Source organism: Bos mutus, chromosome 24 (assembly GCF_027580195.1).
Source record: "Bos mutus isolate GX-2022 chromosome 24, NWIPB_WYAK_1.1, whole genome shotgun sequence".
Lineage (NCBI taxonomy): Eukaryota > Metazoa > Chordata > Mammalia > Artiodactyla > Bovidae > Bos > Bos mutus.
Window position 1 is genome coordinate 48,093,581 of NC_091640.1, and position 27,245 is coordinate 48,120,825.

General features: G+C 42.0%; 1 protein-coding gene and 1 non-coding gene across 7 annotated transcripts in view; both read right to left on the bottom strand.

Annotated features, from left to right (window-relative positions):
• Window positions 1-27,245, bottom strand: part of ZBTB7C (zinc finger and BTB domain containing 7C) — a 383,514-nt gene that overhangs the window by 330,936 nt on the left and 25,333 nt on the right. The gene's annotated exons all lie outside the window — the stretch shown is intronic.
• LOC138985467 (U6 spliceosomal RNA) lies at window positions 7,510-7,615 on the bottom strand. The gene has a single exon (XR_011462535.1). It is a non-coding gene; the product is annotated as a U6 spliceosomal RNA (small nuclear RNA).

The window sequence follows — 27,245 nt, forward strand, 5'->3', positions numbered from 1 at the left end:
GACATGGAGCTCTGACAACCCCAAGTATTCACAATGACATCACTTCACACAGCATCTGGAAGGATGCAGCACCTACCCTAATGGCCTGCTGCCTGGTTGGGAAGCTATAATGTGCACACAGGAAACAGGAAAACCAAGAGTTCAACTGGTTGAAACTGACCTTGGGTGTGTTCCAGCTCTTGGGCAAGTCATCCAATCTCTTTTTAACCTCAGTCTACCCTGGTGGCTCAGGGGTAAAGAATCCACCTGCAGTGCAAGAGTTTCAATCCTTCAGTCAGGAAGATTCCCTGGAGAAGGAAATGGCAACCCAGGCCAGTATTCTTGCCCAGAAAATCCCAAGGACAGAGGAGCCTGGCGGGCTACAGTCCATGGGGTTGCAAAGAGTCAGACATGACTGAGTGACTAAACAATAACTCATCAAAATAATGGAGACACTAAAACTAATACTACCTTAGAGGGCAGAGTGGGGTCAAATGAATTAATCCATAACAGTGCCCAGAAGGTGCACTACATAAAAGATATTTGGGCTCCAAAATGCTGCTTGTTATTGCTATTTGTTTTTCATGTTTACCTGATGCTCATAGGCGGGAAGGACCATGCAGCCTAGAGTAGTCAGGAGACAATTTCCACCTGAGGCTGGGCTTTTAAACATAGATACAGTTGACAAGGGAGAGCACCATGCAAGAGGAGGACAGAAAATGAGATGCTCAGAGGTGGAATGGGGGCGTTCACTGGCTGTCAGGGAGCCATGAAGTGTGAGGCCTAGGCCCGGCCCCCTAGAATTCCTGCCACTGCTGCAAGACAGACCACATTATTAAAGAAAATACCCCACAGGAACCGAAACCAAACAACTGCAGGCAACAGGAGTTCAGGAAACCTTTGGCTCTATCTCCAAGGCAATTGAAAAGAGCTCAAAACAGATTAAAATATGAGATGAATTTTGAAGCCCAGGAAAGAGAGAAAATGAATCCTGTGACCGAGGAGCCAATGTGATTATTTCATTATTTGGTTAGAAAGTTAAAATGTGCAGGAAATGTCAGATGCTTTCTCAAGATGGAGGGAGGTTAGGGAGAGTGTGGCGTGGGGGGGTGGGTATTCTTTTTAATACTAAAAAATACCTTTACCTTGACTTGGCTGAAATCAGAATAATCCCCTTGGGAGGGCAACTGGCCCTTCTTCCAGTCTGTGTAAGGTTGTTTTAATACACACATACTGCCTTTTAAAAGAACTCTCCCATCCAATAAAATGAATCAAATCCCACGAGCCCCCAGGTGAAGAGTACCTCACCCCACCCTTCAAGGCACTGATGATGACTTAGCCCCCAACCAAAGCTGGTAGAAAGCCCAGTCACCCGCAGCTTCTCCCTGCAATCTCTCTCCGGCTTTCCTGCCCAGATTGATCCCTCTCTTCCCTGGACAATCCCCACCCTTAGGTCCGTTTATTGTCTAGGCCACCCTGTGTCCCTATGCCCCCATCTCCATGTCCATCATTCACTCAGTTATTCACTAAAAGTTTCTTAGGTAGCAACTTGCAGGCTGTGCTGGATGCTGAGGACACAATGGCATGGGAGGCCCGGTCCCTTCCTGCAGAGAGTCACCCATCTATTAAAGAAGATAGCTGGGCAATGGACAGCAGAGAAGGCTGGGGAAGCCAGAGAGACGGGCCAGTTAATCCTGTCTGCAGGGCAAAGTAAAGTCACTCAGTCGTGTCCGACTCTTTGCGACCCCATGGACTGTAGCCTATCAGGCTCCTCTGTCCATGGGATTTTCCAGGCAAGAGTGCTGGAGTGGATTGCCATTTTCTTCTCCAGGGGGTCTTCCCGACCCAGGAATCGAACCCGTGTCTCCCGCGTTGCAGGCAGACGCTTTACTGTCTGAGCCACCAGGGAAGCCTCAGGCAAATCCTCAAAGGAGGCACCATCTGGGCCTGATCTTTGAGTTGGCTTTGATTATGCAGAGAAGAGTAAAGGGAGTTCCAGTTGGGGGAACAGAAGAAAGCCAAGGCCCATGGCCAGGAACTGTGACCCTAACCCAAGGGAGAGTGAAGAGGCAAGTTTGGCTTGTGTGAACAGGCCACGTGAGAGGCGAGAGGGAAAGCTAAGGAAGTACACTGAGGCTTGATGGATGGGGCCTTTTGTATTTTGATATTTTAACATAAGGACTTCCCTGGTGGCTCAGATGGTAAAACGTCTGCCTACAATGTGGCAGACCCAGGTTCAATCCCCGGGTCGGGAAGATCTCCTGGAGAAGGAAATGGCAACCCACTCTAATATTCTTGCCTGGAAAATTCCATGGACGGAGGAACCTGGCAGGCTACAGTCCATGGGGTCGCAAAGAGTCCGACACGACTGAGCGACTTCACTTTTCTTTCAACACATTAAATGGTTTGAATTCAAAAGGTACAAAAGGATATACAGTGAAAAGTCACTTTCCCATCCCTGCCCCCAGCTATCCTATTCCCCATCTCAAGGGCAACCAATGTTAGCAGTTTCTTATGTACCCTTACAGAGATATTTTATGCATATACAAGAAAATAGATACCTCTTTTGCCCTTCATGCACAAATAGTAGCTATATATATATATATATATATAAAATACCTTTTCCATTTAATTTTATATATTGGAAACCAGTAGTTCTCAAAATGGAGTGTGTATCATAATTACCCACTGGCTTGCTAAAACACAGACTGCGGAGCCTTACTTCAGGGTCTCGCACTCAGTTGGTCCAGGGTGGGACCTGAGGCAATACATTGCCATCAAGCTCCCAGGTGACACTGCTGGTCAAGGAAACATACTCTGAGAATCACTGGTATAGATCACACTACCTGAATTTATAAAGAGCTGCCTCCTTCATCTTGTGGCTATGTAGTATTCCCTTGATTGGATGTACAGTGATGTATTCACCCAGCCCCTCCCATTTGGATTGTTTCCAATCTTTTGTTATTTCCAGCAATTCTACAGTGATTACATTTGTGCGTTCATTCCTGCATCCATGTTTGGGGTAGAGATCTGGGATACAGTCTGGGTCAAAGGTTTTGCACATTGGCCATTTTGACAGATAACTGCCAGAAACTTGGAGAGAAACTTAAATGCTAATATAAGAAAATCTGAATTTTAACTAATACAGACATTTAAGCAGAAGACTAGTAAGGTCAGGTATATGCTTTAGGAAAACTAAACTGGCTCCACAGTGAAATGTGGATTAGAGTAGAAAACTATCCATGTTGGGGACAGATTCCAAGGGCATCCCACGAGACCTGCCTGCAGATGATCATACCTTTGAGTGTGGGTGGGACCCACAACTGACTTCTAACCAGTGCAATCTGGCAAAGATGATGGGGTGTCACTTTGGTGATCACAGTACATTATTTTGCTCCATTTTGATAGTTAACTGGACACTAGAGACACTCTTTCTCCCTTTCTGGCTTTGTGAAGCAAGCCATGAATCCCACAGCTACAACAACCACATGAAAAAGGAAATGGATTCTTCCCCAACTGAGTCTCCTGATCAGAACCCAGTCCTAGGGGACACCTTCATTGTAGTTTCATGAGAGCCTTTAATAAAGGCCAGGACTTAGCTCAGATGTGCCAGGACTTATGGTTCACAGAAATAATAAGCCCATGAGATAATAAATGTGTGTTGTTTCAAGCAATTAACTTTGCACTGATTTGTTTGGTAGCAAAAGATAACTAAAACAAATATTTAGGCAGGTTCTCAAAAAATAGGCTATAATGGTGAAGGCCTGATGTGAACAGATGTCAAAGGCAGAAAAGGGGAATAGGGATAAGGGGTGGACATGGCAGATATTTCACAAGAGGAGCAGACAGAGGTGAACTCCTATCATCATGCGGCAAGATGGTTGGAAAATGTCCCTGAAACAGGCTCAGCCCGTTTTCATGAGGTCAAATCACAGAGTAGTCCGAGGTGGGGAGAATCAGACGTTCTTGTTCCTTAAGCCTCTTCAGAAGTGTTTCTCTCCTTGAAGAGAGCTCCAAGAGGACCTCAGCACAGCCACCCCAGACCACCAGCCATCATCGGTAATTTGCTGAAAAAGCAGATAAGCACCTACACACAGAAGACCCGCAGAAAATCAAGGTGGCATTTCAACCCCCTGGGGACATGATAGACTTTTCAAATAATTGTGTTGAGACAATTCAGGAATGATTTGGGGGAAAAAAATGGATCCCATATATCAAGGACATAAACAAAAGATGAAACTATGAAAAGAGTTAGAAGAAAAGTATGGAAGAGTATCTGTAATAATCTTGAACTAGGAAGAACTTTAAACACATGACCCAAATCCAAATGCCACTTTTTAAAATGCTAAAAATAAAATGCTATACCTGAGTTCAAATTTTTTTAAATATCTAATACCACAAAATAAAATCAAAAGAAAATGGAAAAAATAAGAACAAAATATTGGCAACATAGCTGACAGGCATCGGGCTAATTTCCTTGCTACATAAATAGTGTGCATGTGCAAACATGTGCACATCTCTTAAGAAGCAACCCAGTAGAGAAATGTACAATAAAGAAGTCATTAAATTGTCTGTCCACAAAGCAGGGAACACGAATGCATTTAACACATCTGAAATGATGCACATCCTCACGTGTGGCAGGAAATACAAATTAAAACTACAGTGCAATCCCGTTGTTCATATATTAGGTTGGCAAATACGCTTAAATATACACAGTGCTACAGAACCAGAGTGTATATAACCGCTCTCATTCGTGGTTAATGGAGTTTAAATTGCTGTCACTACCAAGTGTAGAAAGAGAAACACACAGACTCGCTTGAAAAGGACACACAAGCACTGGTAACAGCGACAGTCTGCGGCAGAAGACCCAGGTGGCCGCTCTGAGACACAGGAAGTGAACGGGGAATCTTCATGTATCCATTTTGTACTGTTTAAAACTTTCTCAAACATATAATACCACATTCTCAATAATCCTAAAAAGTAATAAAGGGAAGGAAGTAGAGAGGACTTCCATTTCTGGGAAGACAGAATAAACACACTTTACCCTATATATACATCCCCCTAAGTACAACTAAAAACCCTGAATTTTATACATAAAACAAACGCACCATGACACTGAAAGGTAAAGAAGAGCAACCAGCTGGCGACCTTGGAGCCTGGGGCCCTCAGGAAGACAAGACGGTAAGCTTGCTGGATGGTGGGTTTTCTTTTGGCCTCACGTAGCCCAGATTTGGAGCTGACGATGCCGGCAACTTGGAAATACCAATGGGCATAGACAAAAAAAATTCCCACAAAGCGTGCTCTTCCTAGCCAAAAGGCTAGGAAAGGGGCAGCTTAGAAAGACAAACTGGTATATAGTAATTGCTTTAATCTGGCCAAACGCTGCAGAAAAAACTGTGGTCCCACCCCCATCCACGCTTCTGGACTCCCACTCCCACCCAGCAGTAATGACACACCCCAACCCCTCCTTGCTGGAGTAGTGTCAGAGGAGGTTTACTGGAAAGTCAAGACTTTTTACTACTGCTCAGCATAAAAGCCCACTCCCAACCCCTGTGGTGTCAGTGGAGGTCACAAGGGAACCAGTAACTAGGCATTCCAACCCCTCCAATCCAGAAAGGAATTTGTTGAGGTCAAGTGGACTTCAACTTCCACCTGGCAGTAATAAGGCAGTGCTCCCAAACTCCCCTCTGGAGCATGTTTAAAAAAAAATAGCCAAAGTGAAAGGCTTAAATAGGATCTAAGGTCTCAAAATATATTACCCAAAATGTCCATGTTTCAATTTTTAAAATCACTTATCACAAAGAACCAGGAAAATCTTAAACTATGCCAACTCCAAAATGACAGACATGTCAGAATTATCTGGCAAAGATATTAAAGCAGCCATTATAGAAAATGTTCCAGAGACTTCCCTGGGAGTCAGTGGTTCAGACTCCAAGCTTCCAATGCAGGGGCCACAGGTTTGATCCCTGGTTTAGGGAACTAAGATCCCACATGCCACGTGGCATGGCAAAAGAAAAAGTTTCAACAAGCAACTATGAACATGTTTGAAACCAATGCAAAAACCTAACAAGGAAATATAAGATATAAAGAAGAACCAAAGAAAACTTTAGAACTGAAAAATACATTAACTGAAATGCCAAATTCAATTAATGGGTTCAATAGCAGAATGGAGAGAACAAGGAAAGAATCAATGAACTGCAATATAGAGCAATAAAAATTACCCAAACTGAAAAAACAGAAAACAGACTGAAAAAGCAAACAAACAAAGCCTCAGGCATCTATAGTAAAACAACAAAAAGTCTAACATTCTTATAACTGAAGTCCAAAGGAGAAAAAGGGTGGGCTGAAAAAGTGCCCAATAATAAAAATCCCTCAAATTTGGAGAAAGACACAGATCTAAGAAGATGAAAGAATTTTTAAATGAAATAAACTGAAATAAATCCACATCAAGACACATCACAGTCAAACTTCTGAAAACAAAGACACAGAAAAAAATCTTGAAAACAGCACTAGAGAAATTACACCTACCAATATGGAGAAACAATTAGAATGATAGCAGATTTCTCGCCAGAAACCATGGAGACTCAAATAAGCAGAACAACATTTTTCAAGTGTGAAAAGCACTATCAACCCAGAATTCTATATCCAGTGAAAATATCCTTTAGGAATGAAGGGGAAATAAATTTATTCTGAGATGAAAGAAAACTAAGATAATTTGTTGCCAACGGACCTATCCCCTAAAAGAGTGGCTAAAGGAAGTTCTTTAGAAAAAAGAAGAAAAAAGAAATGATTGAAGAAATCTTTGAATATCGTGAAAGAACATACTTACGTAAAAGTATAGGTAAATACAAAACTGATTTATTCCTCCTCTTAAACTTCTAATTGATATTTGATAGTTGAAGCAAAAATTATAACACTAATGTAGTTTTAAATATATGTAGAGGAAATATTTCAGACTATCACTTTATAATCAGGAGAAGGTTAAAAAGACATACAGGAAGGTAAAGTTTCTATAATTTGCTCAAACTGGTAAAATGATGACACCAGCATGATGTGCTGTCATGTCCACATAATGTACATATCACTAAAAAGACTAAGCAAACAATATAAACTGAAAAATATTGTAGGTAAGTCAAAGTGGAACATTTAAAAATGCTTAGGTAACACATGAAAAAGCAGGGAAAAAGAAAATAAAAATGAAAGCAAGAACAAACAAAAAATATAAAATTGCATAAAACATCACTAATTACATTAAAAGTGAATAATCTAAAGATACCAGTTTAAAAACATGAATCACTATTCTGTCAATAAGACACTCACTTTGAGTAAAATGATATAGGCAGGTTGAAAATAAAAGGATGCAAATGCATATATCATATAGATATTAATCAAAAGAAAAAAAATGGTTATATAAAGAGGAGATAAATTAGACTTCAGGGGGAAACATTACCAGAGACAAAGAGGAATATTTTTTAACTTTATTTTTATTATTGACACTATTACAAATAGAATGATCACAATCATATTAACAAAAATATGGAACACTTCACAAATTTGTGTGTCATCCTTGTTCAGGGGCATGCTTATCTTCTCTGTATTGTTCCAATTTTAGCATATGTGCTGCTGAAGTGAGTACAGAAAGGAATATAATATAATGATAAAAGGTTAATCCACCAAGAAGACATAGCAATCCTAAATTCACATGCATCAAACAGAGATACAAAATATGTGAAGCAAAACCTGATAGAGCTGAAAAGAATAAGAACATAAATCCACACTCACATTTTCAGATTTCAACATTCCTCTCTCAAAAATTAATAAAACTAGGCAATCAGCAAGGATATAGAAAAACTCAAAAACACCATCAGCCAACAAAATCTAATCAACATTTCGAGAACACTCCACCCAATAATAGCAGAATGTACATTTTTCTCAAGTGCTCAAAGAACATATGCCAGGATAGACTATATCCTAGGCCATAAAACACATCTAAATAAGTTCAAAAGAACTGAATTTTCATACAGAATTCATTTTCTATTTCATATAGAGTGTGTTCTCTGACCTCAGAGGAATCAAACTAGAAATCATAACAGCAAGATAACAGGAAAACCTCTAAACACTTGGAAACAAATCAGTGTACTTCTAAATAATCTGTGAGTCAAAGAGGAATCCAGATGTCCTTGAAATAGGTGAATTGTTAAGTTAATTGTGGTTCATCCATACCACGGATCACTACTCAGTAATAAAAAGGAACAAACTACTGGTAAATGTACCAACCTGGATGAATCTCCAGGGAATTACACAGTAAAAAAAGTCTGTCTCAGAAAGTTGCACTTATACTGTATTATTACATTTACATAACATTCTTGAAATGATAAAATTATGGAAATGAAGAACAGATTATTAGTTTTCAGAGGTTAAGTAGAAAATCAGAGCAGAGAAGGGAAGTGGACATGGCTATGAAATGGGAACAGGAGAGACCCATGTGGTGATGAAAATATTCTGCTTCTTAATTGTATCAATATCCTAATTGTGATTCTGTATTATATTTTATAAGATATTGCTAATGGAAAAAACTAGGTTAAGGATACAAGGGGTTCCTCTGTATTATTTTTTATAACTGCATGCAAATCTCTAATTATCTCAAAATAAAAAGCTTAATTACAAAAGAGTAGAGAATCCCTCCCAGAAGACGTGTTATCAAGGCAAAAATGCCAATATACACATTCTCCTTTTCTTACTCTTTTTCCCCCTCTCTCTCAGACAAACACACAGACACCCCACCTATCAAGTGCCTTCAGCTATCACCATCTACATTTGCACTGACTTTCTGCCTCTCTTTGGACCAGCCTCATCCAGTCCTTTGTGAGTTCAGAGAAAATACCTCTGAGGCCTTTCCTTTGGCTCCTGAAGCTCTTCCCCAGCTTGGCCTAGGAGCAAGCACTGAATGTATAAAAGGAACTGAGAACCCACTAAGGAGATAAAGGCTGGCAGGTAGCCAAGCTGCATTTTAGGAAGGCCATGCCCCTGAAATTAAACATAAAAGAGGATATATGTATGGTACATGGTTCTGTGCACACCACAGGCTTTTCTGGAGAGATGGTCTGTGGCTCTCACCCACTTCTCAAAGACGTTCATTTCCCAAAGAGGCAAGAGAAGGCAGAGGCCTACACTTGAGACCCACACCACCATTTTCTGCAGCCTCAGAAACAACCAGTGAGCTCTGCCAAGCCCAGACCACCTTCTGGAATCTCCCAAGAAGCCTCCTGGTATTCCTCCTCAGCCCTTAGGATGTTCAGCTTCCATCCTGTAGAGCTGGAAATGTCAGAGCTTGAAAATCTTTCATTTAAAATTTCCATGCCCACCCACCAGAAGAAGAAACTGAAGCCCAGAAATACAGGATGACTTTGCAAGATCATCCAGAAAGTTAGCTGCCTAGTTCAAACCAGAACTCAGGTCTCCTCCTTGCTACCAGCTTTGGGACATCTGTTCCTTAGGTTGGCATGAGAGCCTGACATCAGACAGGGCAACCAGGAGAGCAAAGGCAGGGCAGAAGGCCTCACCATGGTGTCACCAGTGAAAGGCGGCAGTGGGGACACACCCAGGCACTGGGTTAAAACAAGCACAGATATGCAGACGTTAGTGAGCAAATGCTTCGTCTGGACTACCTAGCAGTCCTTCCAAAGTGGTAGCAAGCATTATACCTCAGAGGTACAAACAGGTGGCAATGAAGCTCAGGGACACTAGAGAAATGCCATCACCTTGGAAAACAGGCCATTCAAGGCCACTCTTTCCCAGGGATGTTTCCATCCAATCCCTTCTTTCTCCAAGCCCCTCATTCCCACCCGTCACTCCATTCACCACATGCTCACTTACCCTACAAATAATAAGTAAGGGGTTCCAGAGAGTTGTGAATGAGGGGTTAGGAGGCAGGAGGCCCTGAACTCTAAAGACGCAAATAATGTCTCTGGCCCAGTCACGCCCAGTGCGAGCCCTGCAGCCCTGTGCGTGCCTAACCCTTGCATCCATCAACAGGCCCATCACTGACCTCCCATCATCCCCGAGCCGTCTGTCTCCCTCATGGCTGTCTCCACTCATCTTTCTTCCCAGCTGAAGGTTCAGCTGGCTGCAGTCTGCAGAGAATTGGGAGCAGGGAGAGCCTTGTCACCAGACAATTGGAAGAGCCTCCTGCCCTGTCTCCAAGCTTGCAGCCCTTTAATCTGTAGCCACAGTGAACATCCCAAATCAGACCATAGCACTCTCCTGGCATGCCTGTGCCTCCCAGAATTTCCCAGACTCCTTTGCAGTTAGGCTGGAGCCATGTGCCTGGTTCTAGCCAAATTGAACAGGGTAAGAGTGGAATTCCACATGTCACTTCCAGGTTGGGGGTGCTAGGAGTCAGCATGCTTTCTCCACCCTTCTCTTTTCTCCCACTGTGACTCTGAAGGTCTCAGCAGACATCACTGGAGTAGAATCATTGAGCTATTAACATGTTAGGGGTTGCTTATTGGACAGTTAACATTGACTGACTAATAAACTTTCCAATGGGGAGCCATTGCCCTCAGGATATAAGTCCAAACCCTTTAGTGTAGCCATGCTCAATGCCTTTTATGGCCTGGCCCAGACCCCATATCTGAACTGTCTCTTGGCCCTCCCCTAAACACACTCTTATAGTATTTGTGATTCAACCATATTTGCAGGTTCTGGAAGAGCTATGCTCTTCTCCCCCAGGATGTCCCCTCTATCTGGAACACCCTTATCTCTCTCCACTTCCACCCCTCCATCTGCTTAGCAAACTCCTACTCACTCTTCAACTCCCAGCTCAAGCAGCCCCCAACTCCAGCTTTCCATGGAAGAGCTGGGGGCAGCTTCTTCCTCACCGGAGGCACCCCCTCTCCAGCTCCCAGAGAGTCCCTTGCTCGTTCTGTATCTCAGCTTTTGTGTTTGACTTTGGGCGCTGCCCACTGGGCTGTGAACTCCACAAGGACAAGGGGAGTGTTCTCCCCATCTTTGTTTTCCTAGAGCCTTCCTCAACATCCATTCCTTCAGAAGATGGTTAATGAGCACACCAATAGAGCCTACGTGCAACGTCCTGGGGAAGATCACCTCTGCTTGAGAGAGAGATTCAAACAAGTTGTAGGAGCTCTTCACAAAAAGAAGAGGCTTGGAGTGAGGAATAAAACGACCCATAATTACCCTGGGCTCTAGAAAGAGCTCTAACAGGCCAGGTCTGGCTGGCTCTGTCCCCATTGCCTCAATGTCCCTGGCCAAGGGAGTCCCCTCTCTGTCATCTCGGGTCTCTCGCAGCACCAGGTTACGTGGTCCTGAGCATGGCGAAGCCATTTCGGCCATCCTACCTGCTCTTCCTGTAGTCCCTCTCTTTCCCAGAGGCCTCCACTCAGAGCAGCCCATCCATTTCCCCTGACCACTTACCCATTTAACTAGAACCTAGTAAGTCATCCACCAGCAAGGTACGAAGTATTACACTTCCTCGGGCATTCTACTTTAATATGAGACCACGGGACACTCAATGGAGCAGTGCTCACCGAGGAATTTCAGGCAGTGGGACAGACATCCAGCCAGTGGTGAGGAATGCTCTGGAGACATGCCTTTCCTGACCCTCCACTAATCCACCCATCACGACGCCCGGGCGAGAGTTGACTGCTGGCCTGAAAAAGAGTTAATGTCGGTGGAATATCCTGAGGGCGGGACCCAAGCTCCTCACTCCTCATTCCGCAGTCTCTTTTATCTGGTATTTCTGGGCAAGACAATGAGCAGACAGACTGGAAAGTTACAGGCAGGCCAGCTTTGCCGATCCCTGCCAAAAATGCAGCGAAGGAAGCTGGAGGAAGACTCGAGCCTCTTTAATTTCCTCTTCTGTTTGGCTTCGTCTGTGCTCCCCCTCCCACACCACTCAGAGTCTTCTCTGCCCTGGGCTCTAACTCAGGAGGAGCCTGGCTTCCCATCCAAGATGTGGGAAACCCCTCCCTCACCCCAGACCCTTTGACTGGTGTGCTGGTCACACTGGTAGGCTCTGGCCTCCCTTGAACAGCAACGGCACTTAAAAGCAGGAGCTCAACTAGGAAGTCAAATTTCCAGGCCAAGCTGGAAACACGGTGAGCAAGAACGGCTGGGGGTAGGGGGATGGTCTCTCATTCTGTTGCTCCAGACTAGAGTCAGGACCCAGCCAGAAACGAAGCTGGGAAGGGACTAAGTAGGAAGCACTTTCAAGAAAGGAGCGTCCTCAGAATGCCAACAGGACCACTTAGAGTGCCCCACCCCTACCCAGCTGGATCTCCACCATCTACATGTGAGCACATGTACCCACACAACAAGCGTAAATGCAGAAGAAGACAAACAAACAAGAAGATCAGGATTGAAATCCTGTCTCTATCCTCTACTGACTTCTTCCTCTACAAACTGGGGACAGTTCTCAGGATTGCAATGAGCATAACACTCCTGCTATGCGACTTGCACAGAGAGAGCCCTCCATAAATGTTAATTCCTCCCCAGATCCTGGCAACCAATTGTCATTTGAAAATGACAGCTCTGCCATCAACTGGCTTAGTGACCCCAGGCAAGTCCCTCACCATCTGGGGCTTTCTTAAGCTTTCCTAATCTTGAAGAGCAGGGTTTCTCCAACTGAAGTGTGCATCAGAATCACCTGGAGGGCAGGTAAACACAGATGACTGAGGCCCAACCCCAGAGTTTCTGATTCTGCACTTCTGGGCTGGGACCGGACGCTTTGAGTTTCTAACAAGTTCCCCAGTGATGTTGATGTTGCTGGTCTGGGAAGCACACTTTGAGAAGCTCTGAAGCTGAAGCAGTCTAAAATGTCTAGTTCTAGCAGTTTAAAGAGTACATTAAACTAATCCACATTAGGTGATGGCTAGTTCAATGTGTTCTTAAGGCTCCTTGTACTTTAAATAAGATAATGTCTTGACTCAAAGAAATCATCTTTTATTACCCTACTTCTAAGCTGGGTATCAAGAGTCCTCAAGTCTATGACTAGGACAATGATGTGGAGAGAATCATTGTGGAGAGGCTTCCAGGCCTCTCTAGTCTCACTATGCAGGTGTGACCAAAAAGGCATTTCATTTGCGAAACTCTGGTGTCGCAAGTGACTCAGCTGCACTTGGCTAATTACCATTTAGGGGCATGACATCTGAGGCCGAAGAAAGGCCCCTGGTTGCCTCAAATCAGCCCAAGGCCAGGCACCATTGCTAGAAGCAGGGCTGTCAGTCAGCTGTGACATTCTGGGTGCCCTCCACCAACCTCTGTCACAGTCGGGGAGAGCAGCCCCTGCCTGGGGAGGCCGGCAGAGCCCAGGGCCTGCAGCCCCAGAGGCTGCCACTCTGTACCCCTGCCATGTGGGGTGCAGAACCCTCTCAGCTTCACTCCCTGCCTTTGTGTCACTCTAAGACCTGTCCAGCAAGGGGGCCGGGCTCTGTAAATGTTGCTGTCATTCTGCTAATGCTCTGGGCCTGCCTCAGGGAAGAGAACTGCCCTGCGTGTCAATTACAGAATAATGACACCTCCTCCATGACTGTGCACTAGTCCCCCACCCGGCACGGCCCTGCCTTTGGTGCACAGGAACATTGAAAAGGGAAGAGATCATTATGGAGCAACACCTCCCAACCCCACTGTGTTCTCAATATTTCTATTCGCAAACTCAGGCACATGGACAAAGTCTTCAGGAAAAAGGTCAGGGCTGAGAAAAAGAAAGAATGAATCCAAGGCCTGAAAGAGGGCTGAGATGAAGCCCTCAGACACCCAGCCTGGGCTTCCACTCCAGCCCTGCATGCAGGTCACAGGACATGGGGAAGGGGTGCCTCCAGCCAAGCCCACCCCCAGAGCATCACCCCACCAATCACCTGGTTTTGCTTTTCTTCATGCGCCACTCATTTGGTAAGTCTATTGCTGTCTGAGTAGTGGATCGGTGATGGAGCTCTAAAGACAAACAAGAGGTGCCCCTCCCACTCCCTCCAAAGCTCCTGGCCCAAGAGGGCGAAGCAGATATACACATTATCGTCAGAAAATGCAGTGAGAGCAATGAATGCAAAGTCTATGCGAACTCAGGAGAAGAGACGGCCAAGTTTTCTTGGGGGTGGGGGTGGAAGGAAGAACAGAATAAAGCAGGGCACAGAGGGTGACATCTGAACTCACCCGAAAGGATGACTAGAAGAAACCATGTCTGGACAGGGATAATATTAAAATCTGTAACAAATGCTAAGGCCTAATCCTGGCCAAATGAGAGCAGATGCTGGGCTTGAATGTCAGCCTTACCAGGTAAATATGGCAAGTTAGACATATGCATCTATTATTTCTGCTTCCTCCCCAAACCCTACTGGAATGATCTTCTCTTTTTTTTTTAAGTTAGTATAAACAGACAAAGATAGGAAGAACCAAAGAGGAGAGAAAAGTAACAGAATTGGGTTTGCTTTTTTAGATGTTAAACATATTCTGTAAAATGTTTATTAAACATATTTTGTAAAATATAAGATGTAAAACATATTTATATTAGAATACAGTTGATTAGGCTTCCTGGTGGCTCACATGGTAAAGAATCTGCCTGTAATGTGGGAGACCTGGGCTCGATCCCTGGGTGGGGAAGATCCCCTGGAGAAGGGCATGGCAACCCACTCCAGTATTCTTGCTTGGAGAATCCCACAGACAGAAGAGCCTGAAGGGCTACAGTCCATGTGGTCACAAAGAGTCAGATGGACATGACTGAGCGACTAATAACACACATAGTTGATTAGCAGTGCTGTGATAGTTTCAGGTGTGCAGCAAAGTGATTCGGTTATACATATACATGTATCTATTCTTTTCAAGTTCTTTTCCATTTAGGTTGCTACATAATATTGAACAGAGTTCCATGTGCTATACAGTAGGTTCTTGGTGATTATCCATTTTAAACATATCAGTGTGTACATATCAATCCAAACTCCTTAACTATCCCATCCCCCTACACTTCCTCCGTGGTAACCATAAGTTCGTTCTCTAATTCTGTAAGTCTGTTTCTGTAACAGAATTTTGGAAGCTGGAAATCAGATGAACAAGTGGTGAATGTCCTGGGAATCCCTAGAATCTGAGTTCTAAGTCAGCTGTTGGGGAAGCTGAGTACCAACCCAATCTAAACAGCAAAAACCCGTTAACTGTTCAGAAACTGGTGGTACCAATCCTCTTGAAAACAGCAGAAGACTTCCCTAGAAGTTCAGTAGTTAAGACTCCACACTTCCACTGCTGGGGGCATGGATTCAGTCCCTAGCTGGGGGGAAGAAAAGGTAGGAGGAGCGAAGGAGTAAGGGATAAAACAAAGAAGGCTCGTTGGCAACCTGTTTGGGGAACAGTTAGAGTCCAGATTCTTTGCCTGACTAGCAGTGGCCCTTTGCCCAGCCCAGCAGAAAATGGACGTCTAGTCTTTGAAATAAACAGAGGCTTTCTGGCCTGGAAGACACCCAGTAGAATTGAAGACATATACCTGCTTTGCTGAAAACAGAGGGATTAAAGAACATTCACATGCATTCTGGTTACCGATGCCCCTTCTCCCCTGGGAACTCAGAGCACCAACCCTCAGGATTCTACTCTCTAGGCGAAAGGCAAGATGAGCCTTCTGAGGACCCCAACTTGACTACAAAAAAAAAAGACGTCTTGATTTAAGAAAGACTTCATCTCATACAACTCAATATAAAAAAAATAAAACTAAACACTATGATTAAGAAATGGGCAGAGGACCTGAAGAGACATTTCTCCAAGGAAGACACACAGATGGCCAAAAGACACATGAAAAGATGCTCAACATCACTGATCATCAGGGACATGCAGATGAAAACCACACTGAGATATCACCTCACACCTGTCAGAAGGGCTCTCATCAAAACGACAGTAAAAAACAAGAGCTGCCAAGGTTGCAGAGAAAAGAGAACCCTTGTGTACTGTTGGTGGGAATAGCAACTGCTACAGCCACTATGCAAAATAGTATGGAGGTTCATCAAAAAATTAAAAATAGAACTACGATATGATCTAGCAATTCCACTTCTGAAAACATTAACTCAAAAAGATACATGTACCCCAATGTTCACTGCAGCATTATTCACAATAGCCAAGATATAGGGGAACCTGAGAGTTCATCTATAGATGAGTGGGTAAAGAAGATATGATATATATATATGATCATTGATACATGATCCATATATCAATACAATGGAATATTACCCATAGAATGGAATGGAATGTTCCCATTTGTGACAACATGAATGGTCCTAGAGGATCTCATGCTAAGTGAAATAAGTCAGACAGAGAAAGGCAAATACCATATGATCTTACTTATATGTGGAACTTAAAAGAGAAACAGGCTTATAGATACAGAGAACAAACTGGTGGTCACCAGAAGGCAGGGGGATGAGGGTTGGGTGAAACAGGTGAAGATGATTAAGGTGTATAAACTTCCAGTTATAAGTCACAGGAATAAGTCACAGGAACTTAATAATAATAATAAATATTATTATTTATTAATATTATTATATTTTATATAATATCCTGTGACTTAATAATAAGTCACAGGAACTGAATAATAATAATAAAATTATTATTTTATTAATATTATTATATTTTATACAATATCCTGTGACTTAATAATAAGTCACAGGAACGTAGTGTACTGAATAGGGAATATAGTCAAAAATATTGCAATAAGTTTGCATGGTGACAATGGTTACTAGACTTAGCATGGTAATTGATTCATAATGTATACAAATGTTGAATCACTCTGTTGGATATCTGAAATTAATATAATATTGTATGTCAACAATACTTCAGTTTAAAAAATAAAAATAAATACTGCATAACACTTAAGACTCCACAAGAGAAAGGCCCAGCCAGATTTTTCTCCAGTGAAACCCATGGTCATCAAATCCCACCTGCATTGCAATTCTTAAATGTGTGCAGATAAGCAAGAATAGCCAGATAACTGAATAAAGTGTCAAAATTCTATCATGAACTTCTTCAAAGAGGTAATACTGGAATCATAAAATAGGATGCTATAAAAACATTCAGAGAATAACAACATAAAAGGAATCCTTATGAATTAAAAATATAACAGATTAAATCCCAATAGAGGGTTGGAAGGTAAAGCTGAGAAAACGTCCTATAAAGTAAAAAGACAAAGAGATAGAAAGAAGAAAAGAGAACTAGAAATCCAGTTCAGAAGGTCCACTCTCCAAATGAGAGTCTTAGAAAAGACGGAACTGAATGGGGGGCATAAAAAACAGTAAATTTAATCTACAAAAACCAGAAAATGAAGAGAAGGTACAGAGTTTGCAGACTGCAAAGGCTAGCCACGTGGGTTCTTAGATAAAAATATGAGCACACTGACAGGAACAGATCCACTGTAAGGCAAAGTACATCATTACGACATATTAGAATACTGGGTCCAAAAAGAAAAACCAAGAACAGAACACATTCCTGAATCAGAAGACTCAACATTAAAATGCCAGTCCTTCCCAACTTTATCTATAGACTCAACATAATCTCAATCAAAATCCCAGAAAGCTATCTTGTAGATCTTGACAAACTGATTCTAAAGTTTATGCAGAAAAGCAAAAGATCTTGCATAACCAACAAAATATAGAAGAACAAAGCTGAAAGACTCACGCTACCTAATTACCAAATTGACTATAAGGCTACAGTAATTAAAACAAGATGTGAAGTCAACAGTGAAAGAAGAGACACATAGATCAATAAAACAGAACAGACAGCCCAGGAAAAGACCCACACAAATGTAGATAACTGATCTTTGACAAAAGAGCAAAGGCAACTTAATTGAAAATGGATAGTCTTGTCAACAAATGATGCTGTAACAATTGGATTGCAACTACACACACACACACACACACACACACAGTCCAGTTAGAAACAGACTTTACTCCTCACGTGAAAAGTCAAAATTGATCACAGACTTAAATTTAAAATGTGAAACTCTAAAACTTCTTGTTGAAAACACAACAGAAAATCTCCATGAACTTGGGTTTGCTGGTGAGTTTTAAAATATGACATCAATAGCAAAAGTTTTGAAAAGCACAGATATTTGAAAGGAAAACAATTGCGAAGTTGAACTTTCTTCCATTTCAAAAATTTGTGATCCATGAAAGAAAACCCCCAGATTGCCTGTCTTTCTCCCAATGTCTCCTCAGACAAGGGAGAAAATATCTACAAAACATATATCTGAGAAAGGACTTATAATATCAAATAATAACTTGTAATACCAATACTTCTTCTATATATATAATTTTTTCCATTTATTTTGGCTGTGCCAGGTCTTCATTTCTGCGAAGGCTTCTCTCTAGCTGCAGTGAGCAGGGGCTCCTCTCCAGTGGTGCCCGGCCTCTCACTGCAGTGGCTTCTCTTGTTGCAGAGCACAGCTCCAGGTGCACGGGCTTCAGGAGCTGCAACACATGGACTCAGTAGTTGTGGTTCCTAGGCTTTAGAGCACAGGTTCAATAGTTGTGGCTCATGGGCTTAGTTGCTCCTTGTCATGTGGGATCTTCCTGGATCAGGGATTGAACCCATGTCTCCTGCATTGGCAAGCAGATTCTTTACTGAGCCAACATGGAAACCCAATACCAATACTTCTATACCAAAATATACCAAAACAACAACAACAACAACTCTTAAAACTTAATAATGAGAAGACAAATAAGCCAGTTTTAAAATGGGCAAATAGATACCTCACCAAAGAAGATACACGGATGGTGAATAAGTGTATGAAAAGATCCTCAGCGGCATTTGTGATGAGTGAGCTGCAAACCAAAACAACGATGAAATATCACTACATACCTTAGAATGGTTAAAACCCCAAAACTGACCATACCAACCGTTGTCAATAAGGTGGAGCAATAAGATCTCAGTGGTTGGTGCAGAAAATACAAGATGATACAGTCACTAGGGAAGACATTTTGGCAACTATTTTACAAAGTGAAACATAACGTTACCATATGATCCAAGTATAATCCTCTTAGATGTACACTCAGCTCATCTGAAAACTTTTGCCCACATAAAAACCTGTATGTGAATGTTTATGGCAGCTTTATTCAAACTGCCAAAAACTGGGGACTTCCCTGGTGGCCCAGTGGCTAAGACTCTGTGCTCCCAATGCAGGAGGCCTGGGTTCGATCCCTGGTCGGGGAAGTAGACCCCACTTTAGGTGACACAACTGAGAGTTCAAACACCTCAATGAAGATTCCGCAGGCTTGCAACTAAGACCCCACAAAACCAAATAAATAAATAATTAAAAAAAAATTTAACTGCCAAAACTTGGAAGCAATCAAGATATCTTTCAATAATTGAGTGGATAAACAATCTGTAGCACATACATAGAATGAGATATTACTCAGCAACAATAAGAAATGAGCTACCAAGCCTCAAGAAGATATGGATGAATCTTAAATGTGTATTGCTAAATGAAAGAACCAATTTGAAAAGCTACATACTGCATGATTTCAATTATATGACATTCTGGAAAGGCAAAACTATAGGACAGTAAACAGATCAGTGATTACCAAGGGGTCAGGGGAGACAGAGTAAAACATGTGACACGCAGGAGATATGATGGTGAAACTATTCTGTACAATACTGTAATGGTGAAAACAAGATGTCAAACATGTGTCAAAATCCACAGAACTTTACAGCACAAAGACAAAGCTTTCATATATGAGGAAAAGGAGATATCCTAGGATAGAATTCAGAATATGACACTAGAATCTAAAAGCATTACATATAAAAATGAGTTCACTGAAGGGGGTGGGAAATAAAGAGCTGACCTAAGTCACTTTGAATATAAGCAAAGTACATAAAACTAAAGGAAAATCAATAATAAATTATACTGATAGTATGTAGCCTTGATTTATCGTGATGACATTGACACTTCACTTCTGTGATCTTCTTCTGTACATAAAAATTGGACTCTGTACACATGTTCTGTACATAAGAACTGTAACTGATAAAGTTATTTCCCACAAGAATATAGGTTGACAACTCTGAAATTATTACACATGTATAAAAGAACTAAATATTAAATAAATGAATGGCATATGGTGGGAGCCAGGTTTCTCACTATTTGAATGGACAGTTAAAATAAGCAAAGGCTAGAATGATCCATGTGGTAATGGATTAGTATTGGAGACATCACTATGAACTCATGTTTACCTAATACAGAAACATTTACAGATACATATATATATATATACACACACACATACTCAGTTTATTATATCTATCTATATAGATACAGATACGTGAAATATATATATCCATATAGGCCACCCAGGTGGCACAGTGGTAAAGAATCTGCCTGTCAATGCAGGAGACATAGGAGACACAGGTTTGATTCCCTGGTCAGGAAGATCCCCTGGAGTAGGAAATGACAATCCACTCCAGTATGTTTGCCTGGAAAATTCCATGGACAGTGGAGCCTGGCAAGCTACAGTCTATGGGGTCACAAAGAGTTGGACATGACTGAGCAACTGAGCATGTGATATCCTTGCTCTATCATCTGAGAAAGCCTAGAAGAAATGACACCCCTGAAGCAATGATCACACTAGTGCCCAGATCTTGGTTTCCAATACCATTTCTTCAATAAAAGGAGCTAGGTCTCCTTAGAGAAGTGGTTGGTTCTAGAACTGAGGCAGAAAACACAAAGAATGAGCCTAGAGCATCTTGTAGTGCCAGAGAATTAATAAACTGCTAAGACGCACATGGTAGCGGGGGAATGCCAGAGGAATACAAGAGCCAACAGAAAGAGTTCCCAACGGCAAAAGCTGGAACAATTTAAGCAACAAAAGAAAGTAGTACTGGGTCATAACCCGAAGTGTAAAATACGTTCATAGTAATATAAATAAATAATTGATTGAGTAAACCAAAGGGAAAAAATAAACAAATCTCCTGTGTGGGAAAATTTTAAATAATTTATTAATGTAACTCCCTATTTCTTAAGAATGGACTATGCATAGTGACTTTCGTTCAAAGAGAAAATTGTGGAAAGGAAGAAAAAAAAGAGGAGTTTCTTTAAAATGGAGAAACTTGACAAACACTATCTCAAGTCAGATGATCAAAGTTAAAATCAATAGTAAGTTATATTGATAGTATGTAGCCTTGATTTAATGTGATGAAAGTGACACTTTTTTCTGTGATCTTCCCCGAAACACATTACTCCACTGTAATCATGAGAAAAAGTTCAGATATATCCCAATTAAGGGACATTCTGCAAAACCATATGACCGGTGCTCCGAAAACTCTCAAGGTCAGCAAAAATGTCTTAGAAACTGTCAGATATGGCAACTTAGTAGACATGACAATTCAATGTAATGTACTATCACGTATGGGATCCTAGGAGAGGAGGTGACTTAGAAGAAAACTAAGGACATATGATGAAGAATGGTCATTCAGTAAATGGCAGTATATCCAAATCAGTTACTTTATGCGGACAAATGTACCATATGACTAGAAGATGTTCAAAACAAAGACAGCTAACTGTGAAGTACACGGGAACTCGCTGTACTATCTGCACAGTAATTCTGTAAATCTAAAACTGTTATAAAATTAAAAGTTTCTTAATTTTATAAAAAAACTTTTAAAACCCTAAACTTTTTCAACTTCAAAAATTTTTAAGTTTAAATTTTTAAACTTAAAAAAAAATTTTTTAAAGCCCTACAACCTTCCAGAAAGGAAAAAAAAAAAAAAATAGGGCATGTAAAAGATCAGGTATCAGAATAGTTTCAGACTTCTCAATAATAATAGTGAAACCTAAAAGAAAATTGGAAAAAAGCTTCAAAATTCTGAAGGAAAATAATTTTCTAACTAGAATTCTATACCCAGCCAAACTGTAATCAAGTGCCATGATAGAATAAACATACTTGCAGTCATACAAAGTTTCAAATAATTTATATCCCATATACCTCTTTTTAGGGAGTTACCAGAGGATGTGATCTACTAATATAGGCGTGTAAACCAAGAAACAGTAAGCCATGGAATATGGGAAACCGAAAATCCAACACAAGAGAAAGTCAAAGGGAATCCCAGGGTGATCCCAAGACAATAACTAGGCACCAGGCACAGAGATCAATCAGTCCATTTTGAAGCCCTTCAGAGATACAAACAGGGATTTCTGAATGGAAAAAAAAAAATCTGAACAGTCTGAGAAGAGATTTAAACAACAGATGGGGTTTGAGAATTTAATTAGTAATAAAAATATGAAATCATAAACGAAAAATAATGCACTGATCAACTTTAGGGAAACAAAGAATGACTCAAGAAAGGAACAGCATCACAGAAATACTAAATGCATCACCTGGAAAGAGCACATACGTAATCATAAAACGTAAACAGTCAATATTTATGATATAAATATTTTAGGAAGATAAGGGAGGTGGTGTGTCAGTCAGATTTTACTAGGGTATATTGCAGTGACAAGATAAGTCTCAAAGGTTTACAAGCATTCTCACTCATGTAACACTGCAGCACAGCTGTGGGTCAGCTATGACTATACCACATGTCTCCTTCATTATAGGATCTAGGCTAAAGAATTAGCCCCTTAATGAGACATGTCCATTTTCTTGGCAGAGGGGAAAAAGTAACTCACCCACAGCATGCAATGGCTTCTAAACTTCTGATCAGAAGTGGAATACATCACTTCCACTCATATTCCATTGATCAAGCTAATCATAAGGCCAAGCTCAATGTCAATTTTATTATTCACCTATTGGTAAGCTAGTTACATGACAATGTGAACAGACATATGATTCAGTTGGGAACAGTCATACAAATGACAAGTATATTTATACAGCTGGAGGGCAAGTGCAGCAAAAGAGCTAAATTTTCACCTTCTAGTAGCAGGAAGCCAATAGAGAATGCCTAAAACCGAAAAAACAAAAGTGGCCATTCATGCATGTTATCTAGAAATATGGACCTAAGTGTAATAATTTAAGAGAAAGAACTGAAAGTAGTTGCCTCTAGAGAGGAGGAAATGGAGGTAAGGGAACAGGGGACTGTTATTTTATATAACAAATTTGTAAAACCATTTGGCAAAAATAACTGAAAGATGACAAATAACAAGGAGGCCAAGCAGCTCTTAATTGCTAATCTAACTGTTCCGCCTTTACTTTTCACTCTGTTTTTGATGACAAGAGAGTACATAAATCTCTTCCCTTTAAACAAAGGAAATGAAATCACTGACAGCTACTATTGTATCAACGCCCCTTCAAACCCCACCACCTGGTATCATGCATCCTCCCTGATGACACTCCTTCCTACCTAAGTGAAACCTACATATCCTTGACTTTCTCTCAACTAAGCTCTGCGTTATCCACGCCACAAAAGAAGGATAATAACACCCAAACCAGTAACAGAATATAACTCAGAAATCACATGACTGACTTGAAAACACATCCTTGTTATTGCTATGCAGGTGACTTGCCATACTAAGTATCCAGGTCAGCTCAGTTCTACAAATAACATTTAAATTAAAATTTGCCCAAAATGATAAAATACGCAGCTGACCAAGTGTTAACATTCTTTTTCCCCATTCTTTACTCTTGAGATATATTCTGCATCTTAAAAGGTGTGAAAGTAGAGATGTGAAAATACTTTAATCACTGTTTAGCAGTAATTCAAATTTGACCCAATATTTTATCCTTAAGTTAGCTAGGCCAGATGTGAACTTTGTATAGGTATTACATCTCAATGGACTTCTGTAACATAATCAAAAGTGGATATAATTGCATTAGTCTCAAAAGACTGTGAGTCATTCATCTATCAGCCCTCACACTCAGCAGGCTCAGATCAATATAGAATTTCCTTTCATTAATAACTCCTTTTAGACCTCCAAAACAAAAACTTTAGTAAAATGCTATTTCAAGTAGAATCTTCTATAAAATGATGAGGCTTAAAGGATAGTAGAATACTTTTCATTGCATTTCTTTTTATACTCTGCTGTTTGAATTATCTAAAAAAATTTTTTTAATATTTTTCTAAAGCACCAGAAAAGGGGGGAGGGTTAGAAAGACATATAAAAGAGTTTAGCATGTGGTAGGAACAGCAAACAGCAGACTGTCACCACAGCTGTAGTATTTGGTTGAGGCTGGAAGGAAGTTCTGGGAGCCAGGCTTGCAAAGGTCTCACGCTCTGATGAAGGGACTTGACTTGAAGCGCAGGTATCAGGAAGATAATCCAGAGGGCTGAATAATCTTAGGGGTCAGAACTAGTGGGAAAGAAAGATCTATCTGAGGCCTCAGTCCTTTTTGCGTTACCTCATTTTAAATCACTAGGGCCTGCACTAGAACACTAAAAATGGAAGTGGAGCTGATGGGATAAAGACAGAGGCAAAAAGATGGTGGACTCAGTAAGATTTGGGAAATACCGCAAAGAGGGAGGTAAAGGGGAGAAGGATAGAAATAGGAAACAAGGTTTGACAAGTGGTTTTAGCCTCCTGCCATGACCACCCACCCCAGAACAAGTCCTCTTGTCTCAGTCTGATGACCTGTGTTTGACCAGCTCAGCCTTGGGACAGGTCACCTGCCCTGAAACCAGCCAGACGGTCCCTGGAGCTCCCACACACAGGGAACTGGGGGACTGAAAACACTCTGGGTGAGTCTGTAACCAAGTGGGAAAAGGAGCATGGCCCCTGCTCCCTGTCACTGCATTCCCAGAAGAGAAGCTGCTGGAAACCAGAGGGTGTGGCCAGGAAGCTGGGAGTGCAATTGGGGAAGATGTGGCAGAAGGCATCACAGAGGCTGCATCTGACACACCCCAGTGTCAGAGGCAGCCTCATTGCAGCCGCCCGATCAAACGCACGCACGTTCTTGGGTGAGTGGGGTGGCCACCATGACCATGCAGCTGAGGTGAGTCGCGGTAGACCTCATATTTGTTTTGAGACATTTTATTTCATATTTACTATTTTTTGGATTGCAGATCTCTTTTCAACTTGCAAACAATATTTCTTTTCAGGTCTCAAACCTTTTTAATAGGTCTTTGAGACATTTGTAGACCCTGGTATACCCACAGTGCGCTGTGCGGCAAGTAGGAAGCAACTGACAACCTCTTGAGGCTGATGGCGGCGGTGGGGGTGGGGCGGGGCGGGTGGTCACTGGCTTAGAACATCATGAGGAAGGGCTATGGTCAGGGTTTCAGTTCCTATCCTAGCCGACTGTGCTGGTTTTGCACAGCCCAGCAATAACAGACCCCATCCTGAGGTACAGCCAGAGGGGGTGAAAGGCCCCATTACAATTCCAAATGCATGTGCTATTTATTGTAAAGGGTGTAAAATGGGCCCTACACAAAGGTAGGTCTGCCCAGAAAGCACTCACCATTGGGAGTGGAAGGTGGGAGGGCAGAGATGGACCTACCGAAGCAGACAAAAAGTCCCTTTAACCTCTTCCAGCTAGCTGTTCAGAAATACACAGGAAACCCTTGATATTTGCAGAGTCGTGATTTGTGGTTTCAAACATGCACAGTATTGCTTGCTCCTCGCTCCTCGCCAGCCCACACGGTAATGCTGCAGGCAGCCAGTGCGGCAGACACACAGCCCATGTGTCTCTACAAAGCTCCCTCAGAGTGGCCTTTCAGCTGCCCTGATGCTTGAGGAGGTTCTCCCCTCCCCCACCCCCAAGTTCCCACAAGTATGCTCTTTTTAACCCCTTATGGTTGAGTCACAGAACCACAGGATGCTTGAACTAGAAGACAAGGCTCTTAACCCCCACTCTTTTCTTACTCTCTGCCCATTATTCCTGCCATCCCAGCCCCTGCCTAACGTAATCAGGAAGAGGTGTCTCCTAAGCAGAGGCCTCAGGTTGAGACATCGCAGGTTGAACTCTGATGGAGAGGACTTCTCCATCTACCCCAAGAACAGTCACAGCTGGTGTGCTTGATCAAGAAACCCTGCCCTCGCCCACCACCAATAGCAAGCATCTTCTAGGCTAGATATGAGAAGGTGGAGAGAAGAGATGGAGAGAAGGGAGAAGGATAAAGGCTGAGTCCACAAGGGAAGAAAATGTACCTCCCTAACAAAGGTCAGTTTTCATTCCAGTCCCAAAGAAAGGCAATGCCAAAGAATGCTCAAACTACCACACAATTGCACTCATCTCACACGCTAGTAAAGTAATGCTCAAAATTCTCCAAGCCAGGCTTCAGCAATATGTGAACCGTGAACTTCCTGATGTTCAAGCTGGTTTTAGAAAAGGCAGAGGAATCAGAGATCAAATTGCCAACATCCGCTGGATCATGGAAAAAGCAAGAGAGTTCCAGAAAAACATCTATTTCTGCTTTATTGACTATGCCAAAGCCTTTGACTGTGTGGATCACAATAAACTGTGGAAAATTCTGAAAGAGATGGGAATACCAGACCACCTTATCTGCCTCTTGAGAAATTTGTATGCAGGTCAGGAAGCAACAGTTAGAACTGGACATGGAACAACAGACTGGTTCCAAATGGGAAAAGGAGTACATCAAGGCTGTATATTGCCACCCTGCTTATTTAACTTATATGCAGAGTACATCATGAGAAACGCTGGACTGGAAAAAACACAAGCTGGAATCAAGATTGCCGGGAGAAATATCAATAACCTCAGATATGCAGATGACACCACCCTTATGGCAGAAAGTGAAGAGGAACTCAAAAGCCTCTTGATGAAAGTGAAAGTGGAGAGTGAAAAAGTTGGCTTAAAGCTCAACATTCAGAAAACGAAGATCATGGCATCCGGTCCCACCACTTCATGGGAAATAGATGGGGAAACAGTGGAAACAGTGGCAGACTTTATTTTTCTGGGCTCCAAAATCACTACAGATGGTGACTGCAGCCATGAAATTAAAAGACGCTTGCTCCTTGGAAGGAAAGTTATGACCAACCTAGATAGCATATTCAAAAGCAGAGACATTACTTTGCCAACAAAGGTCCGTCTAGTCAAGGCTATGGTTTTTCCTGTGGTCATGTATGGATGTGAGAGTTGGACTGTGAAGAAGGCTGAGCGCCAAAGAATTGATGCCTTTGAACTGTGCTGTTGGAGGAGACTCTTGAGAGTCCCTTGGACTGCAAGGAGATCCAACCAGTCCATTCTGAAGGAGATCAGCCCTGGGATTTCTTTGGAAGGAATGATGCTAAAGCTGAAACTCCAGTACTTTGGCCACCTCATGCAAAGAGTTGACTCATTGGAAAAGACTCTGATGCTGGGAGGGATTGGGGGCAGGAGGAGAAGGGGACGACAGAGGATGAGATGGCT